Source organism: Oryx dammah, unplaced genomic scaffold (genome assembly GCF_014754425.2).
Source record: "Oryx dammah isolate SB20612 unplaced genomic scaffold, SCBI_Odam_1.1 HiC_scaffold_27, whole genome shotgun sequence".
NCBI classification, from domain to species: Eukaryota; Metazoa; Chordata; class Mammalia; order Artiodactyla; family Bovidae; genus Oryx; species Oryx dammah.
In genome coordinates this window covers 120207539-120227739 of record NW_024070211.1, presented here as the reverse complement: position 1 = coordinate 120227739, position 20201 = coordinate 120207539, and the positions used below count along the sequence as shown (strand labels likewise).

Genomic DNA, 20201 nt, shown 5'->3' with positions numbered 1-20201 from the left:
CATGAAATTTAAAAGATGCATGTTCCTTGGAAGAAAAGCTATGGCAAATCTAGACAGAGTATTAAAAAGCAGAGACATCATTTCGCCAACAAAGGTCCATTTAGTCAAAGATATGGTTTTTCCAGTAGTCATGTATGGATGTGAGAATTGGACTATAAAGAAACCTGAGCATCGAAGAATTGATGCTTTTGAACTGTGGTGCTGGAGAAGACTCCTGAGAGTCCCTTGGGCTGCAAGGAGATCCAACCAGTCCATTCTAAAGGAAATTAACTCTGAATTTTCATTGGAAGGACTGATGCTGAAGCTCCCATACTTCAGCCATCTGATTTGGAGAGATGACTCATGAGAAGATACCCCGATGCTGGGAGATATAGAACACAGGAGGAGAAAGGGTCGATAGAGGAGATATGGTTGGATAGCATCACAGACTTAATGGACCTGAGTTTGAGTAAACTCCAAGAAATAGTGAAGGATGGAAATGTGGCAGGTTGCAGCTCATGTGGTCCCAACAGTTGGTGAGGGCTTAGCTACCCAACAAGAACAAATGAACACAAAAACAAGTGAAGTTAGCATTCTTCACTCCAGAGAAGACCACCTGAGGTCAGATTAAAAAAACTAGAGAAACTCATCAAGAGATTACTTGAGACCAGATTAAAGGAGTGCAGGCCCTGCACACACACTCTCATCATTAACTCTGCCCTTCAACCACTGCTATAAAACTCATCAAATTCTCCCAGGTTGGGATACACAGTTTGAGAGCAGGAGCTCACTGTGTCCCTTTTTGCCTGGCAAAGTAATAAAGTTATTCTTTTCTGCTGAACCCAAAACTCTGCCTCCAAGATTCAATTCAGCGCTGGTACACAGAGGCTACGTTTTCAGTATCTCTGACAACCTGAATCTCATTACAGCAACCTTAAAAAATAAGTATTACTGTAATGTATATCTTATAGATGAAAAATCTAAACCAGAGAAGTAATTTACTCTAGATAAACAGCTCATGTAATTAACTGCCAAACTACATGACTATCTTACTGTGTGATATTGATAAACTTAAGTAATCAAATTTTGTCTGCTCCCCATAAACTAGAAAAACAAAACCTTGTTAAAAGCTTTAGAGTAACAATCAAATCATAATTCTCTACTAAGCATAAAACTGTAACCAAGTAGGGACCCTATGGAGCCTTCCAGGGACAGCCCTCTACCCCATATCCTCTGCTCTCTAGCTTCTCTCTGCAGTATCTATACAAGAGCATCTGATACCCGTTCCCTGAGTTGTTTTACAGATGCTGAAACCCCCATCATGTACCCCCCACCTCCCCTGCCCCAGCCTACTGAAGACTAGGGATTGATAATGTTAACCCCTGTGACACACTACCCTGTTACCTCACTGCCAACATATCAGAGCATTGCCCATGAGCTGATCTCATACCCTGGGGTGCCCCTCCCTCACCTTGCCTTTAAAAATGTCTTGCTGGGACTTTCCTGGCGGTGCAGTGGTTAAGAATCCACCTTCCAAAGCAGGGGATATGAGTTGATCTTTGGTCTGGGAAGATCCCACATGTTGTAGGGCAGGCAACTAAGCCCATGTGCCACCACTGCTAAAGCCCACATGCCCCAGAGCCAGTACTCCGCAATGGGAGGCCACTGCAATGAGTAGCCCCCACTTGCCGCAGCTAGAGAAAGCCCGCGTGCAGCAACAAGGACCCAGCACAGCCAAAAATTAATGTTGTAACTAAGTGAATAAATGCTTTGCTGCAAGCTTTTGGGGACTTCAGTGTTTCTGAGCACTAGCTGTCCTGGACTCCTTGCTTGGAGCCCTGCAGTAAATGCTGTAATTCCCTTCACCACAAACTGATGTCAGTAGATTGGTTTACTGCACACAGGCAAGTTGACCAAAGTTTGGTTCTGTCATAAAACTAAAGATTTAATTAACCCAGATTAAAAGATGGTACTGTAAAAAATATACCATAAAGACAGAGGAAAGAAAGGTACTATCTTGATGAAAACTGGGGTGGGGAGAAGCCAAGCATGCTCTTAAGGTCTAAAACAAAGTTTTCCTATTAAAGACAGAAAGAAATGGAAATGGTATAGACAGCCCAAGGATTTTTATAAGTTCATAAAACTCACGAAACATTTTATATCTAAAACCCCCTCCCTCAAATAGCAATAAGGTTAAACGTAGAAACAAATTTGACGCAAAATATTTATTTCCTTCACGTTGCATTTTAAGGAATGCTCATTTCTCAAGTCAAAAAGCCGCTTACCCTCTCTCACTGGAAATTATGCCCAGAAGTGGGAGACATGCGGCTGGCAAGGCCACATAGCTAGGACACAGCCTAGCTGATGAGCACACACTCCCTGCAAGAGCTAGGAGAGAACGCTCAGGCTGGCTTGTGTTGAGAATGCTAAGAGATAACTCATAATTTCAGAAGCCTGGCTAGCAAACTCCTCTGATGATGGCCTTCAGCAGAGGGGTGGGGAGGAGATTCAGCTTTACCAGCAGGAGCAAAATGGAAGCTTCAAATCCCTAGGACAGAAGTAGAAAAATAACCTCAAATATGCTTTGTTCCGAAGATTTACTAAGGGCACAAAAATGTGTCCATCATTGTTAGACTGTGATTACAGAAGAATGATGACTGTGTTTCCAAGGAGCCTACGGATAGTCTAGGGTGAGACAAACAAGATTTCCAATAGTCTCCAGCTACAGAGAGCTGCCAAGCTCACCAGCAGTGGAAGCAGAAAAGTATGGTTTCGTGATATGGAGGAGATGTTGCTTCTCAAGACTTACTGGCTTCCATCATGGAAGATGCAGGCTTTGTGTGAAGTGATGGCTCCAAGGACAGGGGGTTGGGGGCCGTGGGGCAGAGGCAGCAGCAGCCACAGCCCATGGGTTGCCAGGCTTATTGTAGGAATTCAGAGAGAAAAAATCAAAGCAGCCACATTTTAACAGAAGGAAGACAGCAGCTAGAAATCACCTCTCTTTTACTTGAACTACAGAGACATTTGAGGGACCAAAGTACACATTTAACCATTAACACACATTCTGAATGGTCCCTGAGACTGATGACCTAGAGAAATAGTATCTGTTACCTGTGAGTTTAGAAAAGTCTTTCATAGTAAATTACAACTAATAAAAAGCAGTTCTTGAGCTGCGAGTAAGGCATGCTACTTGTGCACATGTGCTCAGAAGCACACATGACGATGTATAGTCAAACAGACACACAAATAAGAAAATACCTTAGTTACGGACTATAGTGATTTCTGCTAATAAAAAAGCCTGCTTATGGACAGCATATAACAAAGGAAATTGGCCTGTGCTGTTGGGTAAAGTTATCCCATTTGAAAATCTTAATAGTGAAAGAACAGTAGGTAACGTAACTGAATTATTAAAACTGAACGGTACCTAAGAAATCCACCCACTACAGTAAATGTCCTAGGTCTCTATAAATATGGGAGGAAAAGAAATGTGCTCTCGATAGATTTATTGAGATTAGCAGCGCTAAGCAGACCAGACTTTTAACAAGCAACATTTGACAAATCTTATTAGTGTCAGTTCATATAATACCTGTTGTTATGTAACTAAAGTTTCTTAGCTATTTCCAATTGTAATACTCAGCTGTGGCACAGGGTACTTTATTATTTATCAGTTCTCACAAATCTCCAATGAGCTAATAAGCTAATGCTCTTAAATCATGCCCACTGAGAACAATTTTACAAGTCACAGCACACGATGGCTCAGAGAGAATAGCTACATATTAATAAAACTGATTTAAAGGTGAAAAAAACCTCTATATTTAACATGCTTTAAAAATATTTTTAATATTTAGTATAGCTAATTTTTTAGACAAATTTTGATAACCCTTAAATTGAAGTAATGATTATTAAATACTGCTATATGAAGTTTGAGGAACTGTAACCATATTTTCTCATAAGGATAATGACACAAAAATACTGGAGAAAAAAGAACTGATTAAAATGGAAAGGGAGCTGCTGGTTGCAAACAATAATCTAAATTTTGTATTTTAAGCTGTTTCAATAATAAAGACTGAAATCTCTTTCAAGTTAAAATATTTTATACATGTTGTTGTTTAGTTGCATCTGACTCTTTTGTGAACCCATGGACTGTAGCCCGCCAGGCTCCTCTGTCCATGGGATTCTTCAGGCAAGAATACCGGAGTAGGTTGCCATTTCCTTCTCCAGGGGATCGTCCCGATTCAGGGATCGAACCCGCATCTCTTGCTGGGCAGGCAGATTCTTTACCACTTTATAATTAGCCTCCTCTTTATCCTTTACCTTAGCCATAATATAATAAGCATTGTTTTAAGGAGACAAGAAATTTAAGAAGTTTTTTCCAGTAGTCTATGAATGCTTTTTCAATGTACTTTCAGTATTTAATTCTTAAATTCCAGAAACAAAAAACAAACCAAAAAAACTAAGAATTTCCAACTTCTTAAAATATCTCTATCAAAGTTTTTACGAGATTCTGCCAAGAAAAGCCTGCTACATTTAAAACAGTATCATTCCTAACTCCTGCTGAGCATCTGCCAGTACGTTGTGGATTTCAACCAATTCAACCCACCACGGCCAGGAAACTGACAAAAATGATTTTGAGATTCTATGCCTACTGAATTTCTATTCTTTATCCTCCCGATACCTTGGCACACAAGCCATCAATAAAAAATCTTGATCTTCCTGTGTGACTAAGCTTAAAAAGACAAGGACACCACCACGAGAGACTGAACAGCAGACATTCCTAGATGATACGTGTTGGAGACGAGTTTGCTGGGCTCATCTTTGCAGCATGTCAGAAAACGCCCACATCTTAGAACTTCAGCTTATGCTGGGACATCACATTGGCTGCTGTGCCAGAGTTGCAGATGCTGCCTGGAGATATGTTGTCTAAAGCTCACCACTCAAAGTCAGTGCCAGGCAGCCAGCGGTTGGAAAAGCAAATCCGTGGCCTTCCACCAATCAGAATCTCTGACGTAGGGCCCAGGAATTGGCTTCAAGGAGCTCTCTAGGTGGTTCCCATACTCACTGAAGAGCAACGACGACTTTTGGACCCCTATGCGCTGGATGTGGAACTTCAGCTAGAGACCAACAGGAGAAAAATGAAGTCCCTCCACACCAGCAGCAGGGGCCTCACCTTGGGAGCTTGCAATGAAGACGCTCCTGCCCAGCCCTTCAGTGACTCAGCATGTCAGTTAATAGATCTCCTCTGTTCTCTGAAGGGTACTGCCTTGGGCAATCAGCCCCCGCCCCCTCCTCCCTGCCCAGCCTCTCAAACAGTAGCTAGAATGTTCTGGGCTTCTTTTCGATCTTTCTCAAAATCCTCATTTACCCAACTTGCTTCAGCCAGGTGTCAGGGGTGAGCAGTGATTTTCTTGAGCTAAGAAGCTATAGAGTTCCTGATAAAAATTCAAAACAAAATGAAACAAAACTGATAAAACTATGTGTTATTAATTCCTATACTATCAGTAACGAAAAGGAAAGATTTCTGGAGATGCCTGTATTTTAAGCCCAAGAATGAAACTTATAGCAGGATTCTAGGCACAGGGGGAAACTGGTAGACAGGATACAGGTTTTATGGGACACTCCTGAGAAATCTGTGTGCAGGTCAAGAAGCAACAGTTAGAATTGGACACAGAACAATGGACTGGTTTCAAATTGGGAAAGAACGTCAAGACTGTATATTGTCACCCTGCTTATTTAACTTATATGCAGATTACATCATGAGAAATGCTGGGCTGGATGAAGCACAAGCTGGAATCAAGATTGCTGGGAGAAATAGCAATAACCTCAGGTATGGAGATGACACCACTCATAGTAGAAAGCGAAGAACTAAAGAGCCTCTTGATGAAAGTGAAAGAGGAGTGAAAAAGTTGGCTTAAAACTCAACATTTAGAAAACAAAGATCATGGCATCTGGTCCCATCACTTCATGGCAAATAGATGGGGAAACAATGGAAACAGTGGCAGACTTTATTTTGGGGGGCAGCAAAATCACTGGAGATGGTGACTGCAACCATGAAGTTAAGAGACGCTTACTCCTTGGCAGGAAAGTTATGATCAGCCTAGACAGCATATTAAAAAGCAGAGACATTACTTTGCTAACAAAGGTCCATCTAGTCAAGGCGATGGTTTTTCCAGTAGTCATGTATGGATGTGAGAGTTGGACCATAAGGAAAGCTGAGCACCCAAGAATTGGTGCTTTTGAACGGTGGTGTTGGAGAAGACTCTTGAGAGTCCTGTGGACTGCAAGGAGACGCAACCAGTCCATCCTAAAGGAAATCAGTCCTAAATATTCACTGGAAGAACTGATGTTGAAGCTGAAACTCCAATACTTTGGCCACCTGATTAGAAGAACTGACTCATTTGAAAAGACACTGATGCTGGGAAAGACTGAAGGTGAGAGAAGAAGGGGATGACAGAGGATGAGATGGTTGGATGGCATCATCCACTCAATGAACATTTTTGGGTAAACTCTGGGAGTTGGTGATGGACAGGGAGGCCTGGCATGCTATGCATGGCGTGCGTCCATGAGGTTGCAGAGTCAGGACACAACTAAGCAACTGAACTGAACTGAATTGAGACAGCATATTAAAAAGCAGAGACATTACTTTGCTGACAAAGGTCCGTCTAGTCAAAACTATGGCCTTTCCAGTAGTCATGTATGGACGTGAGAGCTGAATAATAAAGAAAGCTGAGCGCTAAAGAATTGACTTTTGGAGAAGACTATTGAGAGAGTCCCTTGGACTGCACGATCAAACCAGTCAATCCTAAATGCAATCAGTCCTGAAGATTCACTGGAAGGACTGATGCTGAAGCTGAAGCTCCAATACTTTGGTCACCTGATGCAAAGATCTGACTCCTCGGAAAAGACCCTGATGCTGGGAAAGATGCTGGCAGAAGGGGATGGACAGAGGATAAGATGGTTAGATGGCCTCAGTGACTCGATGGACATGAGTTTGAGCAAGCTTTGGGAGTTGGTGATGGACAGGGAAGCCTGGCGTGCTGCAGTCCATGGGGTCACAAAGAAGTGGACATGACTGAGCAACTTAACTGGACAGATCAGGTATGAGGGAGGCTGAGCTGGTCAGGTCTCCCTGCTGGATTCCTTACCTTTCTATTTAACAAGAACTGACTGAACAAAGAGTTCACCTTCAAATGGCAGTCTAAGCATCTCCATTTACCTAGGTTTGTTACAACCATTTAATAACTCTAGCCAACCATGAGCCAAGTATTCAAGGTGTTTCAGGCTACATTTTGCTGGTTCCAGGAGCCCAAACAATGAACTCAGAGGGCATACTTGGGTTGGGAGTGACTTTGAAGGCCCTATAGGCCACAGTACTTTGCAGCACCCTGAAAAGTCCTGGTATTGCACATGCCTGCCTCCTCCACCCACCCATTCCACCACCAAATCTGGAAATCTGTGACTATAAGATGGGGGTGGTAGCTGGGAAATGCGGTTTTTACAAAGTTTTCTAGGCAATTCTGATACACATGCCTGACTTTGCCAATGGATAATCAGAGATCAGTTGTCTAAGTTTTATTATTGCACATTAAGTTTTTATACACAATTCAATGGTGGCTATGCTGTGATTACTGAAATGAGACATGATAAATGCACGTTTTCTTTCACATATGAGAAATGTTATTTAATACCTCAATTTGATCTATGCATGGTTTGATAAATACAGGTTCTCAACTAAAACATAGGTCTAACCATGCAAAATCAATAGCTACTGTAATTTTTAATTTTGAAAATCTCAAACTTTACTGGCAACTCTTTTAACCTTGCACCATTCAAATGAAAACACAAACTGAAGGCAGCTACATTTATTAAACATTTTTTCATCAGTATGAATACTGACGATGCACTGAACACTGCAGCAAACAGCCTGCTGGGATGGGCAATCATTTATTTTCACCTAAAATACACAGTAAAGTTTGAAAATATGTTTTTCTGCCAGTTTAACCTTTGTTTCTATGATTAAATCATGTGAAGTAAATAAACCAAACTATACCTTTTGAATTTCAGCTGTATACAATGCACCTCTACTAATACGAAATAAGCCTTTCTAAAGTGGAGACTGTAGTGAATTTTTACAAAAAAAAAAAAAAAGTTTTCCCTTTTTATTTATTGTAGAAACAACATTACCACATAAAGAGAAAATTGAATTTACCCATAATCACACTACCCTAACTTGCCATTTATGTATTTTTAATTGTTATCCACAAACATAACTTTTACAGTTGTAACTTGTGTATTTATACAGATTTGAGAAAATCACTTAAGTCTTAATATACAGGATTTTATGTATATTCCTCTTAAAGAAAATTATACAGTGAAAAACCTATAATATGCAGTTATGTCCATTAATCCCATCATACCCAAGAGCTTCAACCTTCCAGACCAAATTATAATTGCTTTTCCTCCTGCACTTGAGCACATGAGCTAAAACAAGACTCACACTGGTCTGAGTTCACCATCTGTAAAATAACACAGGTAAAATATTGCTATGAATTTCCAAAGTTTTCATCTAGGTTGTTCAGCACATTTTCTTTGTGCAGTCTTTACAAAACCTTAAAATTACATCTGAAACATCCCCATACTAGTCGTATCAATAATCTTCAATAATTCTTAACTACTGTTCCACTCTTCTTGAGCTTGTTTTTAAGGCAAAGCAGTTAATATAAATGATAAATAAAGGGCATCTGTATTTAAGTACACAGGTAGAGTGGATTCTGTGATGGCAGAAATACCAGCCTGGGTTTATTTAGACATCGTCTATGTGATCTTGAGCCAATCATTTTGTCCTCTTGCTTTACTTTAAATTGAATATTTGCACTCGTTTATCACTTTGGGGCTCTTACGGCAAAAACCAAAATATAAGTACAACATTTTGTAATCCTCAGATGAAAGATACTAAATTTTTTAAAGATTTCATTTTTATTACTATTCATTGACAAATATAATTTATTAACCAGTATACTAAAACTTAAATGGCCAGGAGAGTGTGCTGGTTCCATCTGGTGACACGCTGACATCTAGTGGAGATTTATGGTGTGCTACAGAATACCACACACCCCACAGTAACCACAGTTCTAGTGAGGACAGAGAGAAGCAAAAGCACCTCTGGGTCTTTATGCAACGCATCAAGAAAATATACAAACAAATTTTAAAAAAGGCATACTTCCTGTGTATTTTTCACTTGATCAATTAAAAATATTGGCAGATTCTTAAGACATCTCATCAAAAGTAGTGGGAGGATGCAGATGGGGGTGGAAAAAGTTGTTTGTTGCAGTTGAGGAAGGTCTTCCGGGATCTCCCACTAACCCAGAGTTTAAAGCGACGACCTAATTATGTGCTCACCTGCTCCTTTTTTTTCCCTGCAATGAAGGCAAGCAAGACTGGAGGGTGGGGTGGAGAAGAGGAGGAAAGGGACAGGAGGGGAGGGGCAGGAAGGAAAACATGCAGGAAGTAAGTTTTCTAGGTTTTTCATTACATCTGTGAATTATATTTTGTACCTCTGTGTGCCAGAATTTTATTAAATCCAGAGGGAAAATGTCTTTCAGCAATGGATGTGTAAGATTTCTGGCTTATCACTGAACATTTATCTAAATATAATACACTGCATTTACTTTGGAATAAAAATATACAATAAAATGTTTCTACTATTACACCTAGCTTTCATAAACATCTAGCACCATCATTAAAGCACGGCTGTTTCCTTGTCATCCCTTCCAAAGACTACAAGAAGAATACGCCGAGTGGCCTTGAGAGGAAGTAAATTTGACCCTCACATTTTTAACATGTGACTAAATTAAGATAAACAAATACTGACTGGAAGACTGTCACAATCACATCAGATCAGCTTCAGTACAAATGTAAATGTTGTCTCCTCACCCCCGACCCTCCTTAGTGAAAGTGCGAAGATCTGAGTCAAGTTGTTCCTACTGGATCTAAACCCGCCTGCTTCCTCGTTTTCTACTGAGCTTCAACCAGTGGATGACGGTTCTTGACACCACTGCTTAACAGCTTTAGTCCAATGAACAGGAAAGGCTGAAGAGGATGCATTCTGGAAGCTGGAATAAAGAATTTGTTTTACACTGCTGTGTGCTTAGCCTCTGGTTCTGGCAGACCCTTCCACCACACCTCTTCTGGAAAAAAAAAAAAAAAAAAAAGTAAAAACATCTTACTGTTGGTCTGGAAGAAAAATGGAATTAAAAGAAACCTCAAGGATTAGGATATGTGTGATTTTTCTTTAGAGAAGAATGTGCATGAGTTTGTTCCCACCACACCCAGAATGATTCTAAATTCTTTTAACTCCTCTCTTTGTGTCTGAGAATCAGAAGAATCATCTAGAAATGATTAGACCAGACCACTTCTCAAGTGTAAAATCTAGAAGATTATGGCAGCTACATTACTTAAGTTATAATCGAACACTCTTATATAAATATGTATCATCAATCTGTTAAATTAATAAAAAAAGAAATATACTCACTTATGTCCTTCTTGGCAATTAATAGTAAACTTCAATCTTCAGAGCCCAGAGACAAAAACAAACAAAAAACAACAAAAAAAGATGCGACACAACCTATTAGCACAAGCAAAACCATGTTCTAATAGTGAAGCTTCATGCTGTACTCAAACCTGTAATTATCCATACAATTTGCAACTGTACTGTTTTACTGCTTAAAAGAAGTCTTTCCAGATATTTTACACTGCCCAGTGTTTCACTACTAAACACATTTTCCCCATCACTACATTTCTGCAGTGTTGTTCACTGTTTTTTGTTCTTTTAGATCTTTTAGATAACTGAGAAAATTCAGGCCCAGAGAAGTTAAAAAAAAAAAAAAAGAAGAAGAAAGTTCTACTTATAGAATAAGACAGTACACAGAAAATGTGAGAGTTTAGTTACTCCATCACAGGCTGGTAGTTATTTTGGCTCCAGAGTTCAGAAACTGGAGATCCAGGAGAATTGAAGTAATTACTATTGGAATGTTTTACTCACAAAGAAACTATCATATCAATGACCTTTAATTACTCTAAATGATAACAATGAAAATTAGAAGTTGTGATCTCTTCTTTCAAAAGTGTCAAAATGTGTCAGGTAGCAACTGTTGGTAATTAGTTTATATTTTATTCAATGATAAAATGTTTTATTTGATGACAACATTTCATTAGAAATGATGATTTTTAAAGATTCCTAGCCTAGAGGGGACCTGACCTCAGAGCTAAGGTCACTGTCCCTGTGTTAAGCAAGGACAGTGGCAGTGACTTTCACAGAGGTAACGAGTCACTTGGCCGTGTACATGCCCTCCTAAAGCACTCTTCTAGTTCCATTGTCCCATGTATGCCACTGCCCAGCAGACAGGAACTCAGGCTTCCAGGTGTGTTCAAAGTTGCAGATGGTAAAGAAGTGACTCTTAAAGAGATCAGTCCATGAATGTGTTACATGAAATGAATCTAGAAAAGTGGTCAAGAGTACCCTTCACAATACATTTATTGTCAGAAAAGAATTTACATTATATAATCAATAAAAATACAGAATGCCCCTTTATTTGTGATCTTGGCTTTCCTGGAAATGTAGAAAAAATAGAGACAAGTCTGACTTACAGAATCCAAGGAAACTTTTTATTGATCTCTTTATCCTTTCAGCATTAAGAGAGCAGGCAAAACAGTATTTTTAACTTCAGCTCAAACGAGTTAACCTTTTCTCAAAGCTTAAATAAGGTGGATATTTTCTCCACATCATAGCACCCTCTGCTAAATTAACCATCAACATCCTCCACCCATCAAAACCCCAAACCCAGGGCCGACTGCGGAGTGACGGTGCTACCGCTGTTGCCATGTGGACGGCCCCACAGGCTGTTCCTGTGTCGTGGGCTACTAGAGCTGCTGGCTTCCCAACACCCAGTCGCCCCTAATGACCACAGAATTATGTAAGTCCTACTTTGAAAACACATGGAGAAAAGACATTTCCAGCTAATTACTAAGAAAGCTCTAACAAGCTACAAATCAAAAAGAATACAAAATGATTTCTAATTTAAGTAACAAAACACAGGGCTTTAAAGATGCTGTTCTTTGCAATCCTCCAGCCAGGCCTTAAATAAGGAAACGCTGTCTTAGCAAGGTACCTGAGGAGAGGTGTTACCTGGGGGTTCACATGAAACTGAGGAGAGATGACCAACATGAGACCTAAAAACCTCTGTTTCTTCAGACTCACTTCAATCACATTCAAAAATCCTCCCCTTGGATGTTAACTAACCTGAGCATAACTAACAGTTAACTTTAAACCTGGAAAGTTTTGTGCCCATGTTTAAATGTGGCCGAATACTTGTTAATCTTACTAGGAACATCCCTATAATGAAAATAAAAACAAGTGGTGCCATATGCCAAACTGATATGGTGCTTACCCACTGATTATGTACTTGCCTATGCTTGGAATGTCATTTTATGAAGGCACTCACATATAGTTAATATGTAAGCTAAAACACTTCCAAATATTCAAATCCACAAAGAAAAAAAAAAAAAGTACAAAGTTGCCCACTCATCACTGAATTATTCTGGATTGAACAGAAGGCTCAATTTCAGCACTGCCAAATGCTCTTAGCCTCACAAGCAGTGAACCATCTGTCTTGAAGCACCAAGTATATCAATTCAGATTTAAAATACTGGTGTGCCTAGCAAAGTATCTTAAGCTATCCATTTTCTGATGCTTGAGACTTACCACAGCCAGCAACAAGGTTATATGCATCAATACTTTGAACTAATTGTAGTAAAAGAAATTATAAAAATGTCAGAGCATCAGAGAGTTATAGCCCCATGAGCAGAAAGTCTTCAAGAAGAGTCAGAAGATTAAGGAAGTTTTCTCAATGAGTCACTATTGCTATTTCTCTGACAAAATATTTTTAAGTTATAGAACGGCTGCCATTGGCAAGAATGATTCTGGTATTTCACTAAAAACAAGTGCATCTGAACCTACTACTGAAATAAATGCTGCTTCATCATGGGAGCATACTGACGTCATGACAGAAAGCTGGGCTTCAAAGGAGTTTGGACTTGATTCTGAAAACAGTGGGCAACCACTCAAGTCTAAGAGCAAGGGATGTGTTTACTCTAAGAAGATTAATGTGAGAGCAGCATGAGGAATGAGTAGGAGTCCTTTGGATAGATGAGAGGATAACTTAAAAGGTTCCTGAAGATAAGGGCCTGAATTAGACCTAGGACTGGAGAGGAGAAAATAGAACCCAAACACGACATCTGTCAGAAACAAGGAAAAAAGACAGCAAAGATCAGCCTGTAAAAGTGTAAGATATTCTAAAGAATATTATTATGATTAATTTAGGTTAAAGAGTCACACCCTACTTAAGTTCAGGTAATTAGTAGAGTTGGATTTATAAATGTGCAATAATCACACAGCAAAAGTACTGTTTAGCAAGACTCAATAGAGAGAAAAGTTGACAAAGTATCTTTTACTTCCTGACTCTCTAGGCAAAATCGAGTGGTGAGCCAATTAGGTCTGTTACTGACTAGGTTTTCAGAAAAAATAAGCTAAATATGCTCCATTTCTTCTGTATGACTCTTGCGAAGCAGGAAGTCAGGACAGGAGCAGGGAAAGGCGAACAGAGAGGACATGAGCCCTGGTCCTTAGCTCATTGCCCCATGGGTTCTCTGGAAATGAAATTTGCCCTTCAAACTTCCTACTACCAAGAGTAACGTAAAGAGACAGAAGGCCTGGAACTGGGAGTGTCCTTCCATGGAACCAGGGTGGGAAGTGAGTAATAGGAGTTGGCATCTCTATGTCCTTCTCCCAACACCATGTCTACAAAGTAGACTTGCTCTATTTCCTAGAATCATCTGAATGGGCAAGAAAGGATTTTTGACAAGCCAGCTTCCTGAAAGCTCTCCGTGCTTACCTAGGACATCTCTTTTCCTGACTAGGCTTTGATGAGCTCTTTAGGAAATGTATTTTCTTCCACTTCCAGCATTTAAGCAGCATTATTTATAAATACTTAAATCTGTTGATCTGAATTTCTAAAATGTAGTTAAATTTGGTGTCAAGGTAAGATTCTTCAATGACAAGGAAAATCACCTGAAGGAAAGAAAATATTAAGGTGCTTAAGATTCAACTCAGCTAACAGTTGCTCGCCCTGCTTGAGGAAAAAGAGCCATTCCAGATGCTAAAGGAATTTTGATTACTTCTTCACTATATTACTTGTTCACTATTAACATCTAACTAGAAAATCACAGGCTCATCTAGACAGACAAGTCACTTAACCATTCATTTATTCTCTCAAAAATATATGACCCCTCTGCTGGGCATGGAGGACTCATACAGACACATGTGCTTTGGTCACGCCATCCTCTCCGCCAACAGCCACTTCCTACTTAATAGAGGCGTAGAAGTCACAGGGAGCTTCCCACTATCACATCTACCTCCAGCCTGGACCTATCCTCTTGCCTTTTGCTTGTTCTCTTACTAACTATGGGTGGTATGAGATGTTAGGTTCCCAGCAAAGAACAGCCACTTCACGTCTATGCTAGATCCCATCTCCTTCTGTCTAGGTAGAGCTCGAGCTTGGTGAAGGCCAATACTGCTTTAAGTGGGGATAGCCGCCTCAAGGGCTCCTAGTCTTGTCAGGAAGAGAGAGAGATCCAAGGGGAGTGCAGAGAGCTTCGGAAACACTCTGAAAACAGTGCAATCTTCTCTAGGACACTGCTTCTCTGCCCTACTCACCCATTTCTCCCTGTTCATCTTCCTCATCAACATACAGTATAATTCCCCCCATCTTAAAAAAAGGAAACTACCCTCCATTTCTCTATTGCAAAATTGTCAGAAGTCTACAGTTTGTTACCTTCGGCACCTACTCCAACAGAGCTTTTGATCTTGCCACTTTTATTAGTCACTGATGACCACTGCTCATCAGGTGGGAAATAAGAGTCACATCTGCATCTTAGTCCAGAGAAGGCAGTGGCACCCCACTCCAGTACTCTTGCCTGGAAAATCCCAGGGACAGAGGAGCCTGGTGGGCTGCAGTCCATGGGGTCGCTAGAGTCAGACACGACTGAGCGACTCCACTTTCACTTTTCACTTTCATGCACTGGAGAAGGCAATGGCAACCCACTCCAGTGTTCTTGCCTGGAGAATCCCAGGGACGGGGGAGCCAGGTGGGCTGCCGTCTATGCGCACAGAGTTGGACACGACTGAAGCGACTTAGCCGCAGCAGCAGCAGCATCTTAGCTGGATCCTCAGTCCCATTTGAAGCTGCAGATCATTCCCATCTCCAGGAAACTCTTCACTTTCTTTTCGGGTCCCCATGCTCTCCTGGGGATTTCCTTCTACTTCCTGGGTTCTTCTGCTGATTCCATGTGTCCTTGGCTTCTGAAACTGGAGTGCCCAGACTTCTTTCTTTTCTAGCAGCACTCATTTCCTTGATGATCTCATCCAGTCCCATAGCTGTAAACATCACCTATCCACTCATGAATCCCAAATGTACGTGAATGACCCAGAACTAACTCCCAAGTCTCAGATCTGGATATCCGCTGCTCTGAAGTCTCCCTGTGGACGTTTCATAGGCACTTCAAACTTAACCTGTTAACATGAAGCTCTTCATCTTTCTCCATTCCTGCTCCACCTCCAGACTCATCTAATTAACTACAATTCCAGCCTTCTGGTTTTCTCAGGTGCTAAACTTTGACTTTTCACACCACAGTTAAGTCTATCAGCAAAACTTATTAGCTACCTTCAACCAGAATCTGATCATTTCCTACTACCTGCACTAATGCTACCCAGGTTGATGTCATCAGCATCTCTAAGCCAGCTCTAACCCACCAAGTCTTTTCCCTAACAGTAATCAGAAATTCTAAAACATGTCGTAATCTCATCACTGTTTGACTACAACACTCCAGTGGCTTTCATCTTATTTTGAATACACAAACTCCTTACAAGGCACTATTAACACACTAAACGGCCCCGTGTGACTTGTCAGCAGTGAGTCTTGACTTTGCCTCTTAGTCTTCTAGTTGCTCGCTCTACCCCAGCTTCTCCAGGGTCTTGCTGTTTTCTGCAAGCATTGAACATGCTCCTGGCTCTTTTCATTTGCTATTTCCTTTGCCTGGAATTTCCACACTCCTCCTCCCCCCTTATCCTTTATCATCGTCAGCTCTTGGCTGACATTTTTGGTTAAGCCTTCTCTGATAACCCTTTTACAACTGGCCTACATCCTCCCCTTTCTCCCTCATGGCACATTGCCTGCTTTAGTTTTTGACATAGCACTTACCATCACATATACATTATATAATAACAGGGCTTCACAGGTGACATTAGTGGTAAAGAACCTGCTTGCTAATGCAGGAGATAGGAGATGTGGATTCGATCCCTGGGTTGGGAAGATCCCCTGGAGAAGGAAATAGCAACCCACTAGAGTATTCTTGCCTGGAGAATTCCATGGATAGAGGAGCCTGGCGGGCTATAGTCCACAGGGTCACTAAGAGTTGGACACAACTAAAGTGACTAGCACATATTATATACATACAACTCTCCCCCACAAAAAAAACCTGTCTATCACCTTGAACTGGAAAGTAAACGACCTACGATAGGGATTTTCATGTGCTTTTTTCAGTGCTAATCCTGAGCACTTAAACCAATGTTGGCCAGAATTTACAACTACTAACTTACTGAGTGAAATGAACTCGATCCCTGATTTCTAGGGGCTCATGATCAAGTAAAAGGTAACATACAAATCAAATGTGTGTCATTAAAAAAAATTACAAAAGAAAAAAGCTGTCCCACATGACTCAAAATGGCCTTTACCATTTGGGGGTTGTGTAGCCAGGCAAAAAGAGTTTAGCAGTGGGCTCACACGCTCCTAAAAAATAATGTAAGAGTCAAGCAAGGGGTGCCACTAATATCCCTGCAACCCCCCGTATCCCTCATAATTACTCTTCATCACTACATAGTATGAAATGCTCGTACACTGACTTGCTATAAGCATGCCTGTCTCAGTCTTAGAGAATCTCTGACATTCCTCACACACTTGCCCCTTGAGTATCAGGACTTCCCTTGGCGATCAACAGTGCTCAGTAACCTGTTTCTCCCTGGGTTCGTTCTCCACTCTGGCTGTGAGATGGGCCTGGAGCAATAAGCAGACAACATACCTGAATTTGCTCAGCCGACTTACGAAATACTCACGTTACAACGAGAAACTGGAATTACACTTCTGGAATCAAGGGATCTTTTACCCAACCTACACACAGGGCAATACACATAGGGCAATACGGAAAAAAATAGGGCAATAAAGGAAAAAAGTGACTCATCTGATTCTTTATCCTATTCTATTCTTTTTTCACAGAAGACAAAAATGGGAAGAAAAATAAAATGAAAAGATTTGGATAATATTCCAGTGACTAACTTTCAACACTCTAGGACTGCCCCTCTCCATACTACTAGATGGGTACACTTGTTCCTTTTCCCTAAATTATTTCTCTTAAAATAAATTTTTTCAGAAGTTACCACTTTTCATTTTTCTTACTAGATTTCCGTAACAGAATTACTGTAAGCAGATACATACATTTCACTGTATCCTTTTTCTTCTTACCAGTAAAAAGGAGCGGGAGAAATATACCAAATAAGATAGTAATAATAATGGGAAATGATGAACATTTTGTAGGGCAGAGAGCATTTTGGTATAATTAAGCACTTTTATGTAAGATTAATTCATTCTCCATTTTAAACAAGTAGATACTAAGTTATGAAAATAACCCATTGCTACTTCTCATACTTCAAGTTAACAGAATATCCAGTACCTACCAAGTATAAAGCAGTGAGTCAGCATGACAGGGGATTAAAGACGACAGGACTGACATGCTTCACATGGTCCCTGAACAACCTTACAGAGATTACACCCATGATATCATACGCATTCATTCAGTAAACATCTATCATGGTACAACAGACACAGAGACAAGGACTACAGATACTATCCTCCAAAAGCTCACTATCCAGAAACATACAAGGTGTTAAACCGAATATAATACCAAAACGCATGCTAGAGATATTGGGTATTCAGAGTAGTTTGAAAGACACAGAGTACTTATTTTCAAAGCATCAAATAGTATTAACAATGTTGAACATCATATGGATTAGATAAAAACCAAATTATTATACTAATTTTCATAGCTAAATCAGCTGAGCATTTAATTTCTTGTCCAGTAAAAAATGAATACATGTTAACAAAGATATGTTCTCCTCTGCTAAGAAGAGGGAAAAAAATCTATTTGGACAGAAAAAGGATAAACTATTTAAGGATGTATTCATCTCTGCATGTATTACAGTGCCTAAAAGGACCTTCAATAAGCAAACTTAATTTGTAGAATAAACTCTGGGCCAGCTGAGGTGGTATACAGCATGACCACCACCCCCACCACCACCCACCTCATCCAAAGGAAAAGATAGAAAACAAGAAACACACTGACAGACTAAAGCTACACGATAGTAAAATGGAAAGGTTTCATCAAAGGAGCTGAACTTGAGAAAAACTTTAGGGAACTAGATTTGGGGGAAAATTTGCTTTTTATGTTCTGTGTTAAAAAGACCTGAATAATTAACTGGCTTCAGCCTCACTGGACTTCAGCAAGATAACCTATAGATGTAAACTAAATTTATATTTCTCTAAATGTACTCATCGGTAATATCTAGGTTCATTCTGTCTGACGAGGTTTTAACACCACTTAATCACTGTTGGCAACAGAGTTTATAAACCAGTCCCCCAAATTCATTTCATAACCACTTTGAAAGGACTATCATTCCACTGTGTAGAAATATCCCATTACACACTGGAGCAGTACATTTAAATCACAGAATAACTTTACCCCCTCAAAAGTTAACAAACTACCAAAAACTGATGTTTCAAATAACACCTGCCTATTAAAATAGTGAATTATTTTCTATTATTTGGGCATTACTTGAAAAACTTGGTAGTTTAGACATGAAGCAATGGGTTTATTCATATATTCTATTTATCTACAGAAATACTGAAACACAAGAGGATAATTATTGTAGAATCATTATCTCAGCCTCTTCAAATAACCTGCAATCGTTTTATGCAAATAATGCTTCAAATCACACCATAATTCTATCCAAAGACCACAACATAAATGTCAACTGAAAATGTGTATGGCATTAACTTCACTACAATGCCAGTTAATAGGTGAGGCCACACACAGGACTGAAACTGGCTTGAATTTTACTACATAATCATTCTTGTATTGTTACAAGAATACACTTGGGCAAGTAGTGGACTGACCCAAAGTACACACCACCTCATGGTTCTTGTTAGAAAGAGTAATGTATACACAGGCCAAGTCAAACCTCTAAATTTTATCCCCATGATACCTGAGAATATCTTGATTAAATTAAAAAAAGACAATGTCTAGATAACTAATATATCTTATTATTTTGAAAAGCCTCATCATTAAATGATAAATTTATCAATACAAATTTTTTCATGTGGCTATGTGATGGCATAAATTTAAAATATCATCACTTATCTCATTTTCCAAATTAAAAAACAGAAACCAGTGATATTAAAAGTATTCTTATGACAAATATCTAAGAAGATAAATAAACGTACCTCATATTCACTGGAATCAATTAATAAAGCGCTATTTTGTAAGGTTCCATTTGAGACTAAAATAGAAGATTAAAATAAGGATTGACTAAAATGCAAAACTGTACTAATAGATTACCTTTCAGAAGTTTTCAATTAATCTACATATACCTGCTTTTACATATAAACATATATATTCAATATTAACTGTAATGCTATGAACAAAAACACTTAAGCCTACTGGTGAAGAATGGGGATTGTACCTCCATTCACATCATGCTGGCTGTTTAATCTGCAGCAAGTATTAAACCTGTTCATCAATCAGTTTTATTCTGTCAACTGAGGATCATCAAAGCACCTCTCTCTTAAAGCTTTCTGGGGTGATACTGAACAAGATAAGGCACCTCAGTAACTACACGGAGCCTGGCGTGTGCTATATAGGTAGGCCCTCTGAGGGCACACAATGAAGATGAGAACACTCCAGGCTCAACAGGTATGCGGTGCCATGGCTATTCTTGAATACTATTACATTGGACCTGTAACTTGTAAAACTTGCTCTTAATGAATGAGAAAAAACCTAGGTTT

The 20201-nt window shown here is 39.7% G+C and overlaps 1 long non-coding RNA gene across 1 annotated transcript; it reads right to left on the bottom strand.

The window, feature by feature from the left end:
* Window positions 1–1220: 1220 nt before the first annotated feature.
* On the bottom strand, window positions 1221–16407 carry LOC120853983. The gene is made up of 3 exons (XR_005718895.1): window positions 10508–16407; window positions 9002–10163; window positions 1221–1230 (listed from the first exon to the last, which is right to left on the bottom strand). It is a non-coding gene; the product is annotated as an uncharacterized LOC120853983 (long non-coding RNA).
* Window positions 16408–20201: the final 3794 nt, after the last annotated feature.